The sequence below is a fragment of the Notechis scutatus genome, chromosome 2, assembly GCF_049901735.1.
Source record: "Notechis scutatus isolate UNSWTSFEM ecotype Mainland chromosome 2, rNotScu1.2, whole genome shotgun sequence".
Taxonomy (NCBI): Eukaryota; Metazoa; Chordata; class Lepidosauria; order Squamata; family Elapidae; genus Notechis; species Notechis scutatus.
Genome location: NC_142010.1, coordinates 214609148 through 214620795, shown reverse-complemented (window position 1 = coordinate 214620795; position 11648 = coordinate 214609148). Strand labels below are relative to the sequence as shown.

Genomic DNA, 11648 nt, shown 5'->3' with positions numbered 1-11648 from the left:
TCTTGAACAGCCAAAATCAAGCCTTCAGTTTCTTTTTCTAATGTTCCAGTTGTGCTTTTCATTTTCTCTTCAATAATTCACAGCAATTGTAATGCTCTTTCTTGACTGCATTCTCTTTGCATTTTTATTATACTATTGCAATATTGCAATATTCATGTTTTTGTTTCCCGTATATTCAATAAGTTTCAATCTTATTGAATACACAATTAACATTATTCTTAACAATCATTTTCATGATTAGCCAATGCATGCTTTTATTATTTGACAATATGTTTAATTTGAATTACAATTATTATTGTTACTGTCATAGTCATCTCAAAAAAGTCCCCAGAATACAAGAAGATGGAACAATTCCTGGGAGGGGAATGTCACCTGACCTAGTAACCCATCACAAAAGAAAAGGGACAAGATTGGACAAAGCAATAGTTATAATCCGAGGGGAAATAAATAGTTGGATTCTGCTTATACTCTTTCCATATATCTTAGAGAACACTGAAGAATGGAGATACAGGGTGGCATGAAGAAGTAAAAGTCATTCTGTTTATTAACTGAGTATTTAGTGTCCATCTTTTCTTTGTTTTTCTCCTATCTCTCCAAATTAATTGTATTGGGTTGTGGTCAGCCCATTCATTTGGAAGGATTTTAATTTCTTTTATTTCATTGGCCAATTCCCCATCCATCCAGGCCATATCTATTCTGGTCCAAATTTTGTGTGGATTTGAATAATATGTAAACTGTTTCTCTTCTGGGTTTAGTTTTCTCCATAAGTCTATTAAGTTTAATTCTTTCATCATGTCCTTACAGGGCATAGAAAATTCTCTTTTCCCTTTCTTGTTCTTATTCACATTACTATGGTCTTTTTGATGATCAGCAATGGAGTTGAAGTCGCCTATCATGCAAATATTCCTTTTTTCGAAACCTATTATTTTCTGATGAAGATCTTTAAAAAATTTCCCTTGTTCTTCATTTGGCGCGTAGATTGCTACCAATAAAAGTGTAATATGATTAATCCAAATTTGTATAACCAGAGTTCTTCCTTCCGGATCCGACCAGATTAGTTCTGCTTTTACATCATCTTTCACAAATATTGCAATTCCTTTCTTTTTATGTTTGTCTGCTGGTGCTGTAAAGAGTTTTCCAAGTTTCGGGCAAATTAAATATCTTTCATCTTTTTCCTAATATGTGTTTCTTGTAGGCATATTATGTCAGCGTTTTGTCTAATTAATTTAGTTAATATCCTTTCCCTTTTAGATGTTGAATTTAAACCATTTATATTAATGGAGAGGAGTTTCTTTCCTATCTCCATTTATCTAAGTCTGTTTAGCTTTTTGTCTAGTGATAATTCGGTTTTCTTCTTGCTGTTGTTGTGAGATTGGTTCTTCTCTCCCTGGTTGTGGTTTATCGTTCCCTAAATTTTGAGGAAGTCCTTCTTTTTGGTTTCTATGGCGATTACGATCATCCTGTGGTTTCCTTTTAGTTTCCTCCTTGGTGTATTGGTCATCCGTGCCTATTAGCTGATCATGAAAGTCTTGGGCCTGTTCTATAGAGTCTATTTTGATTTTTCTCTCTTTCCAAGTTATTAACATCCCTTCCGGGATTAACCATTTAAAAGGGATTTCTTTTTTATTTAAATAATTGGCCAAAAAATTATAATCCTGTCTTATGGCCCTCACTTTCCTTGGGATTTGTTTTAGGATCATAATCTCTTTACCTCTATATGTTATTGTTTCTTCTCTGGACATTTTAAGAATTAGGTCTCTCACACACCTCCTAGTGAAACGAATATGAATTTCTCTCGGGCAGCTATGTCATCTAGCATAACTTTTGCTGACCCTATACACCTCGTCAAATTCTTTGATTAGATCGTCTTTTTCTTTCCCTAACCATTCAGCCAATAGTTCTGCCATTAATTGTTCTAGTTCTTCATCTTTCGCTTCTGCTACATTTTGAAACCTTAAATATGCCACTGCTTTGTCCATTTCGAGGTGGACCAGAGAGTCTTCGGTTTCTCTAGTTGCATTTCTAAATTCCTCCTCTATCCTTTCAAAATTTGTCTCCATCCGTTCTGTCCTATTCTCTATTTCTCTTATCTTAACTTCGTTTTTCTCCATAGCCTGTTGCAAGGACCCTATCTTATCCTCCACCTTAAGTAAATCTGCTTTCATTTCCACTTTAAGCTTTCCCATCTCATCTTTTAATTTGCTAATGTCCGCTCTGGTTTCGTTGTGATTCTTAATCATTATTTCTTGCATCTTAGACATTGCTTCTTGCAAGGATAGTAGGGTAGCTTGTATATTAACGTTAGAGACATTGGACTGTTTTTCCCCTATTAGAGATTCTTCAGTGTTTTTTTGGATTGTTGGTGAAGCTCTCCCTATTGGGCAGGATTGCCACGATTAAAATGAAGATATTACCAAAATTTCTTTATTTATTCCAGACAATTTGAATTAAGTTGCCAAAAAAAATTTCGAAGAATTAAATAAGATTACACTTAAATTTATTTGGCAGGGGAAAAAAGCCAGGATCAATGTAAAGGCCTTACAAGATGCGAAAAGCAGAGGGGGTCTAGCTCTTCCAAATTGGGAATTATATTATTCGGCAGCTATCCTATTATGGTTAAAAGACTGGGTGAACTTACTTAATAAAAGAATTTTAGCATTAGAAGGGCATGACCTCCAGAGAGGGTGGCATGCCTTCTTATGGGAAGTGGGGAAACCCAAGCAGTCTTACTTTCACAGACATCTCATTAGGGACTCATTATTAATTAATTGGAAAAAAATATGCAAAAAACACTATCTAAAAATTCCGATCTGGCTATCAACAATGGAGGCAATGGTACATCCCAATAATTTGGACATAACAAAAATGATTAAATATAAAGATTTATTAGATCCGCAAGGAAAATTAAAAACTCGACAAGAATTACAGGAACAGGGATTTAAAATTGATCAGTGGTTATATATTCAAATCCATAGCAGATACAAACAAGATACTAAAGACTTTGGAATTTATAACAAACTGCAGTATTTAGATAAAATTTTACTAGGATCAAACAAAAAGAACATTTCTAAATTCTATAAATATTTACTGGAAGTAGAATTAGAACAAGAGATAGTCAAAGGGAACATGATAGCCTGGAGCAGGAATGTCGGAAGAAGTATTACACTATCAGAATGGGAAAAGATTTGGAACAGAAATATTAAGATTACAAAATCGGCAGCATATAAAGAAAATACATACAAAATGTTTTATAGATGGCACTTGCCCCCTTTGAGGTTGGTGAAAATGAACCCAAACACGAGTCCAAAATGCTAGAAATGTAAAAGCATAGAAGGAACCTACTTTCATATGTGGTGGTCTTGCAAGGAAACCCAGAAATATTGGCAAAAATCAGAAAATGGTTGGAGGAGATAACCAAAGAACAAATCGAATACAAACCAGAGTTCTTCCTACTAGGGATCTCTGATAAACATTTACCCAAAAAGATGAAATATGTAACAATTCATATCCTAACTGCGGCCAGATTAGCGTTCGCTCAGTGTTGGAAATCACCTTATACACCTACAGAACAAATGGTTATCCAGAAAATATGTGATTGTGCAGAAATGGACAAATTAACTATAGCACTTAAAAATAAAGAGCCTTCAACATTTTACGATAATTGGAACTCTTGGTATAATTGGTTAGTCCAGAGATAAACTGCTTAAAAGACAATGGGCAATTTAAGCATAGATATCGATAAGATGTGTGTATTCAAATTAAGGTAGGAGAATTGGATCTTGCAGACTGTCAAAAAGGATATTGTCTGTTTTTAAATGTAGCCTTTTCATTTCTTTTTCTCTTTCTTTGTTTCTTTCCTTTTTCTATATCTCTTCTTCTCTTCTCTTTCCGGTTCGTAAGACCGAATGTTTCCCCCCCCCCTTTGTTGTGTATGTAATGTCGATATGTTTTTTAATTGTAAATTTAATAAAATTTATTTATAAAAAAAAAAGTCATTCTGAAATAAGTCTTGAAATTCCCCACAGTTTCAGGTAAGTAATACTACCTAAGTTCCTAGGGTTTTATCTTGCTTGCACTATTTAAGTTTGTGTCTCAGCTATTTTACTGTTGTCAACTACTGGAATGAGTTTTTCTAAACCTTCCAATGTCTTTTTGTTCTTTCCTATTCTTTTCTGGCTCTCTTTTGCACACTCACCATCTATATCAATTCTGCAATGTATAAAATTGTACCTGTTAATCAATTCTATCATTTCATTGTTTTACATTCTTCTGCTTTTCCATTTCACATTTTTTTTTTTTGGATGTTCAAGGACACATAAAAACTGAAATCCCGTCTTACTTCTAGAATGATCATTCTTAGGTTTTCCTCAGTTTCTGCAACCACAAGGTAGCATTGCCTGTATATCTCAAGTTCCTTCCACCGATTTTGACACCAGCCTTTATTTGTTTCAGACCTATGAACCATATGATGTATTCAGTGCTTAAACTGAAAAGATACTGATAGAATGCAGTCCTGACTTTTTTTTTCCTGATAGTGACCATTCGCTGTTACCAAATTATTTTCTCATTGTCCTTTGCTCAGTTGCTTTGTAGAGATTTATTATCAGAAGACTCAGGTGATGGGTATGCTCATTCCTTAAGAAAAACTTCCCAAATTTTGAATGGTCAACATACGCACATAATATTACTGTATATTGTTTGGTATTTTCCTGTTCTGGAGCCTGTTTTTTCGTTTCATTGGCACATTTTTAGGCTGTGCAGAATGTTCAGCAATATCCTGTTGATGTGTGGAATAGGGCTATTGTCCCGGAATTATTATTTTTTAATTTCCCTGATTAGGGATTGGGATAGAGGCCAATCTTTTAGCTAGGCTATTGGGTCCCGTCCCCCCCCGCAATGTTTGTTGGCTGATGATCTTTTTGATTTCCATGCCAGTTGCCTTTAAGAGTAATATATGGATTTCCAGTTTGCCAGTTGTTTTAAAACTCCTCTAACTTCCTCCTCAAACATCACTGGTTCTCTTAAATGCCATCTGACCAAGTCTTCTTGTACAAATTTCTGTGCTTTTTTCCCTTTTTTTTCACATTATGTTCCATCATTAATTCATTTCCATGTTTGTCCCTTATGATATTCACATGAGATTGAAAAGTTTCTGTGATTTCTCTGATGCTTTTAAACAGTTTCCTTGTTTTCTCATTTTGTTATTTTGTCCTGTTTGTTTGTACTCTGAGTTGAGATAGATCCATTTAATCTATTCTTTCTTCTTTTGAACAATATGTGTCATGGTTTCTAATTTTTTCTAAATCTCTTCTAGCTTTTGTCAGCTTTTTTTCCTTAGTTATTTCTATGAACTTCTTTGACAGCCAGTGTGTTCTTCATTTCCTTCTGATTCTATATGTGCTTTCTATCTTTGCCTTTTACAATCATTTATCTTCTTTCTTCTGTAGTCCAGGTCTATGAATGTGTTTCCAACCTCAAAGTTATATTCTTTTGGAAAGGATTCCAGGTTGCTTGGTTTATATCTTTTCTTGTCTTTTTAGACTGATGTGTATTTCTGTAATTAGTAGGTGAAGGTCTGATCTGCAATCAGCACCTGGCAGCATTTTGCAATTCAACATAGAGCTTTTCCATCTGTTCCTACATCAGATGTAATCTATTTGAATGCAATGTTTCTCATTTGTGTCCCGCTATGGAGCTGAGTTTTGTTCTGAAACATTAGCAGTGCACAGTCCATTTCCTACGCTGTAGTCTATCAATCATTGCCCTGCTTCTCTGTGAGTTCCTAATCCAAATTTTCCATTTCCAATACAGACTCATGTCCAATGTTTCCATTAACATCACCAACAATTATTATAACATACTTCTTTGGTTTTTTATTTATTGCTTGTTGTAATCCTTCATAGAATCTCCCAACTATTTCTTTAGCTTTTATTCACTTTCTGTTAGAATTTTATTCTTGTCTGTATCATTTAACAATATCCTGCTTTCCTTGATTCCTACTGCAGATATGTTTCCACTTTGTTTTTAGTGAACTCCAAATGTTTATTTTGGTTCTGGATATTTCAGCAATTGAATTGGCTGAAGGTTTCAATCCAGTTATATCATAATACCTATGCCTATTTGATAAAGTTCTTGTCGTTTTTCCAGTACCTAAATAGTAACTTCCAGATATAGTGGTATTGTTCTTCAATAACACATTTTTTCTTGATTTTTTTTTCCAATGAATTTTCTTGGTGGATGTAAAGAGGTTGATTGCCCTTACTTTTTTTCTTGATTTTTTTTTCCAATGAATTTTCTTGGTGGATGTAAAGAAGTTGATTGCCATTACTTTTTTTCTTGATTTTTTTTTTCAATGAATTTTCTTGGTGGATTGAAGTTGATTGCCATTACTTTGTTCTTTCTGGTGACTCAATAAACAGAATTTCAGAAACTTTACTTGGGACAGTCTGGCCATACAGATTATTCCCTGTTGGCGTTATGACTGTACCATTGCCAACAGTCAGTGAAGTGGGCTGGATTTTAAGATAGTCTCTGTTCATCCTGTCACCATGCCATCTTTGGATTACTGTAGAATTGATTTCTGACCCAACAGTTCACCACATCCTGCTGACAATGCTTCTCAAAGTTTGTGACTGCTTTTTCATCCTTACTTATCTCATTTTTATCACAGCCAACCTTCATAGCTGTAGTCCATCTCACTATCAACCACCTGAGGATACAATCCATTTCTTCAAATTGAAGTATGTACTTGGTATTAGTTTGCTTCAGTTGGACTAATTCTTTATATTCTTTGACTTGTAAAAGGTGGAATGATAAGAACAGATCAGGATCAGTTATAAAAATTATCTTTGCAAGATAGAATTAAATCAAAAATTACATAAAAAAGGAAATTTTGTGTTTCTGGTGAGTAGCCATGTAAGCTTATTGTGATTTTAAAAAGCCGGCATTTCTGTGGCATGTCTAAGACCAATGAATTAATTACATATTCTGAAAAAGTAGATTGATGTTGGGAGAGAGAGGAGATAGAAAGGAAGTGAAAAAAGATTAATGAAAAGCTGAGAGACAGTACTGCGTAAAGTATCAATGTGTAACACACAAATATTCTTGTACTGAATAGGGAATAGCCATATGCAATTTGATAAGCAGCTTTAGGTCTATATTTAATCTGTGTGAAATGATATTGACTTTTCTAATGGATCTTATCTCATGTTTTTCACAGTCTAATCAGTCTTCATAATTCCTTTTCTCAAATATCTTCACTTTCAGATCAAAGACAGAATTTTGATGTTTCCCCAAAAGCTGTTGGGTTTTGACATTTCTGATCTCAGATTTTTATCCATTTCTTCTGTACATACAAATTGACTGATTGGCTAATATAAAGGTGTCAGGCTGCTGACAAATTATGGCATATAACTGAGGGGAGGGCAAGCCACCTTTATGTTCCCTTGATTCTGAGAGGTCATATTATTAGATTTTTAAGTAATGTTGCCAGAGAAACTTGTACAGAATTTTGCTCTTGTACCTCTCACATTGCAACATAGTCTGTTGCTGATTAGTACATTTTTGAGATTAGAAGGTTGCTGGTAAGCAATAAAGATCTACCACTTAAGTCAAATTTATCTTTTTTTTCTAATTCACAAAACAACACCATCCATCACCTTTATTTTTTTCTGTAAACTGTAAATGTACTTGGTCAGCATTGCCTTTTATTTACTATTTAATGTTATCCTAGAGATTCTTCACTTTCTATTTTCCCTTTCATAACGAGCACTTCTAAATCTCTTTTATTTTCAGCTAACAAAGCAGTTCTGTCTTCTTATCTCAAACCAATAGTGTTCTGGCTTTTATTTTAATTCAGTTGTCATCTTTACTGGTCCATAAATTCTTTTATTTACCATACAATTAGACTTGATTCATACCTTTTGATATTCTGAACCAACTGTTTCTTCAAACTCAGTTTTACAGTTGATTGAAAAGATTCTTCAGAGGAATAATCATGGGTTCTGATATACACAATAAATTTTATAGATTCTGTCTATTGGCATGATAGGCTCAAGCAGTTTTGCTATAGTCAATAGAAGAAAAATACACCTTATTGCTTATATACTCCTTTCTCCATAGCCTATTTCATGTTAGCTAAATTAGTATCATGTCTCTTTGTCTCTTATGAAACCTGATTCAATTAGCATTTTCCTTCTGCTTATGACTGTATTCTTTGTAAGGGCCCTTGATCTACTATTCACTGGCACTCCCTTTTATTGGCAAAGCTTCCTGATCATATCTTTTATAGGAAAACATTTTTGTCCCTCTATAATCTTATTTGTAAGAGGTTTTAATGTATACTTTTCACTTTTCCTACACCTCATTTGCTCTGTTTAATCTCTTCTCTGGATATGCTTAAGTATTCCTGCTTTACTTATACATTTTCCTGTAATTACTTTCATTTTCTTTGGAACTCCCAGGTTTTCTTTTCATTATTTTCCTCTGTTTGTTCATATTGATTGATACTTTTCCTGGTCCTTTACTGCTTGAAGTTGAAAGTTTATGTACTTTCGCTAAAAGTTCTCCAATCTGAATTAATTTTGGTAATTCAAGAGGTATTAAATTCTCATTTGTGCTCTTAATTCTCTTTTAATTTCTTCAAAAATTATGAAATTCCTCACACTGCAATCTGTCTTTTGCATATAATTTTTCTCAGGACTCACCCAGAATAACTTACAATTACCCCACAACAAAGATGACATATAGGCATCTTGTAGTGCTTAACGAGAGCAAAAGAAAATAGTAAATACCTTGAATATCCATTAAATCTGATTAATGCTTCCAATGCTTTTGATACTTAGAATTAATTAATTAATTAAAATAAAACTGCAAAATTGGGTGGCATGAGGTCAAAGTGGCATAGATGCTGGGAGAGCTAAAGCAACCTTGGGAGTGGACTGACACATTGATCACATGGGTAATGAAACAATTATAATTTCAGGCACAGGTTGTAATTCCATTTTATCAGCACCATTGTAACTTGGAACCTCTAGGAACTGAGTGGGCTGAGCTGGAAGGTGGGGTTAAATGTGTCATCGGTTGGAGTAATTGTGCAGTCACAAGAGATCCAAGTCTAACCTCCCATGAATTCTTATCTATTTCACATGCAAATAATAACAAAGGTTATTCTTTACCAGATAAGTGGGATGCCTAAATATGATCTAGCATGGAAAAACAATCACTGGAACTTCTATTAACATTTGGTGGTACAATAGTATATCAATCACCCTGGATTTCAGACTGTCAGTGTATTTCCTTTATGAAACTTTCCACAGAGTCTTGTGACAGCAGATCTGCTAATCTAATTATGTTGTGATAAAGATCCAGTATAATTATGTATTTTGTTGGTTTTTAAAAAATGCATGAAAAAGTAGGTTTAAAAGGATTGACAAAAGAATGCATAAGAAAGATTTGAATTATTTGAGGAATTGAGGAATTTACACTAAGAACATATGCAAGGAAATAGTATACAAAGGCATAGAGTACATTGCCAAAGAAAATTGGTGCATATTGTCATCTTCATCTCGAGCTTATCTTAATTACCATTATGTTCTATAATACTAATTGCACTACTATAGAAACAGTAAAATCATTTCACAGATAGCATTTTTCCTATTCTAGCCATACCCTTAACTCAGGGTATGGCTGCAAAGAAAATAATAAAACATTATCATCAACATTGCTTTCACAATATCTGCCCTTTTTGTACAGTAGGAACTTCAGCTCTAAAGTTCTTTTAAAAAAAACAAATTGAAAGATTAAACACTATCAATTCTTATGGCAAGCCCGGTGGAAGAAGGCATATATAATTTGTTAGCTGAACTTAGTACAGAAGATGAATTTAAGGTAGAGACTTTTATTTTGAAAAAAAATCACTGGGTAGTCTCAACACATGACACACCAATTGCAATCACAATGTAAGATATTTAAGGTCTATATACCCTGTTTCTCCAACAATATGGCCTCCCCCAATAGGAAGTCCCAGCATGTTTTATAGGCATGAAATGAAATTAAGCCCCTCCCCCCAAATTAAGGCCTATATTAAAACATGTGAAATGGGGGGAATGGTGGGGGGGCTTGCCGTTAGGAAGTACTTTTGTTGCACACCCGGATATGCAGCTGCCTGCGTTGACCCCGATACGAAGTGCCCCACCAACGCCGAGATCAACATCCAAGCCATTCCCGCCCGCCCGCCCGAAGATGCAATTGGGGGGGAAATTAAGTCATCCCTGAAAAGACGGCCTAGCCATTTTTTCGGGGCTCAAAAAAAAAATAAGACCTGGCCTTATTATATGAGAAACACGGTATTTGCGAAGAAACTATGATCACTGCTAAAAAAGCAAAATTATAATGGGATGCTGCAATTGTGGCTTATACACATGGATATTCTCCATTATAGATGAAACATGGAAGGTAAATATACCAGTACACTACTATAAAGCTAACAGTAACATTTTGTTTGTTAGACATGTTTCTTAATGCCATAGACTAGAAATTATCAATAAGAGATGGCAATTATCATAATTTTCTGCAATGAATCTGTCTGAGATATCCATCAATACACAGGATTTTATGTTAAATAGACAATTGTTATGACGTGGCAAGTCACTCAAGCCTTATTTCCAAAAAGATACGCATTCAACTGTTAAACATCAGTTTAACTAAAGAGAAAAGCAAGATGTATAATTCAAAATAATGCAATTCCTAAACCACAGTGCCACCCAAAGGTTTGTAAAACATTAATCTACAACCCAACACAGAAATATTTGACTAATTATCCCAAACCATGCCACCTAGGGACCACTACTGATTAGTACACAGATGGTCATGGGGTAACCTGATTATTTTAAAAAGTAAATTGTAGGGATTATAAATCCATTAATGTACCATGCTTACACATTCTCCATTGTACCATAGTTCTGTTGATACCAAAGTCTTTATAATGGAAACATTCATGCATACATTTTCAGAACTGATGTATAAAATATTGATTAAAATTAAAGTATAGCATACCATGCCACCAAATGCTGTAAAAGCAAATAATTTAAAGTGGTATAAATTATTACAGATCAGATCCAAAGCCAGTTTCTGATACTTGAATGGGATTTTAAAAAGAGATAAACTAGAATAATGTGTGCATGGGTCCTGGTGACTCCTAGGATTTTTTTTTTTTTAAGTTTCAGTTATAGCAGCAATGCAAGACTGGGAAACTAAGACCTCTTAATTTTATCAATCATCCTGTCTTAGTAAGGTAGTCTGAACAGAATAGTTCCTCAATATCTCGAGGAACAGAGGATTCTTATTTTTAATTTAGCTGTCACTCTATGACCTCCTTTCTCTTACGCAACTTAATTCCATCGTTAATTTCTACAGGACAAATTAAAATATTGTATATTGGGTCATTTCACTATATTCATTGACACAGTAATTACACAGAGATACATTGAACATGAACATATATGGTTTCTGCAATATACCTTCTTTTCCCTTCCACATGTTTTATTTGACATAAAATACCTTTAGTTAAGATAAATATGACAAATTAACTTTACATAAAATTAAGCCTTTCTTTATCCCTTTTATTTTGAAGGATTTTATACTATTAT

The 11648-nt window shown here is 34.0% G+C and overlaps 1 protein-coding gene across 1 annotated transcript in view; it reads left to right on the top strand.

Annotated features, from left to right (window-relative positions):
- Positions 1 to 485: 485 nt before the first annotated feature.
- Positions 486 to 11648, top strand: part of SRFBP1 (serum response factor binding protein 1) — a 79814-nt gene continuing 68651 nt past the window's right edge. The window contains exons 1-2 of the mRNA XM_087958026.1: positions 486 to 540; positions 4001 to 4031. The gene's annotated coding sequence lies outside the window, so the exon portion shown is untranslated. The remainder of the gene's footprint in view (positions 541 to 4000; positions 4032 to 11648) is intronic.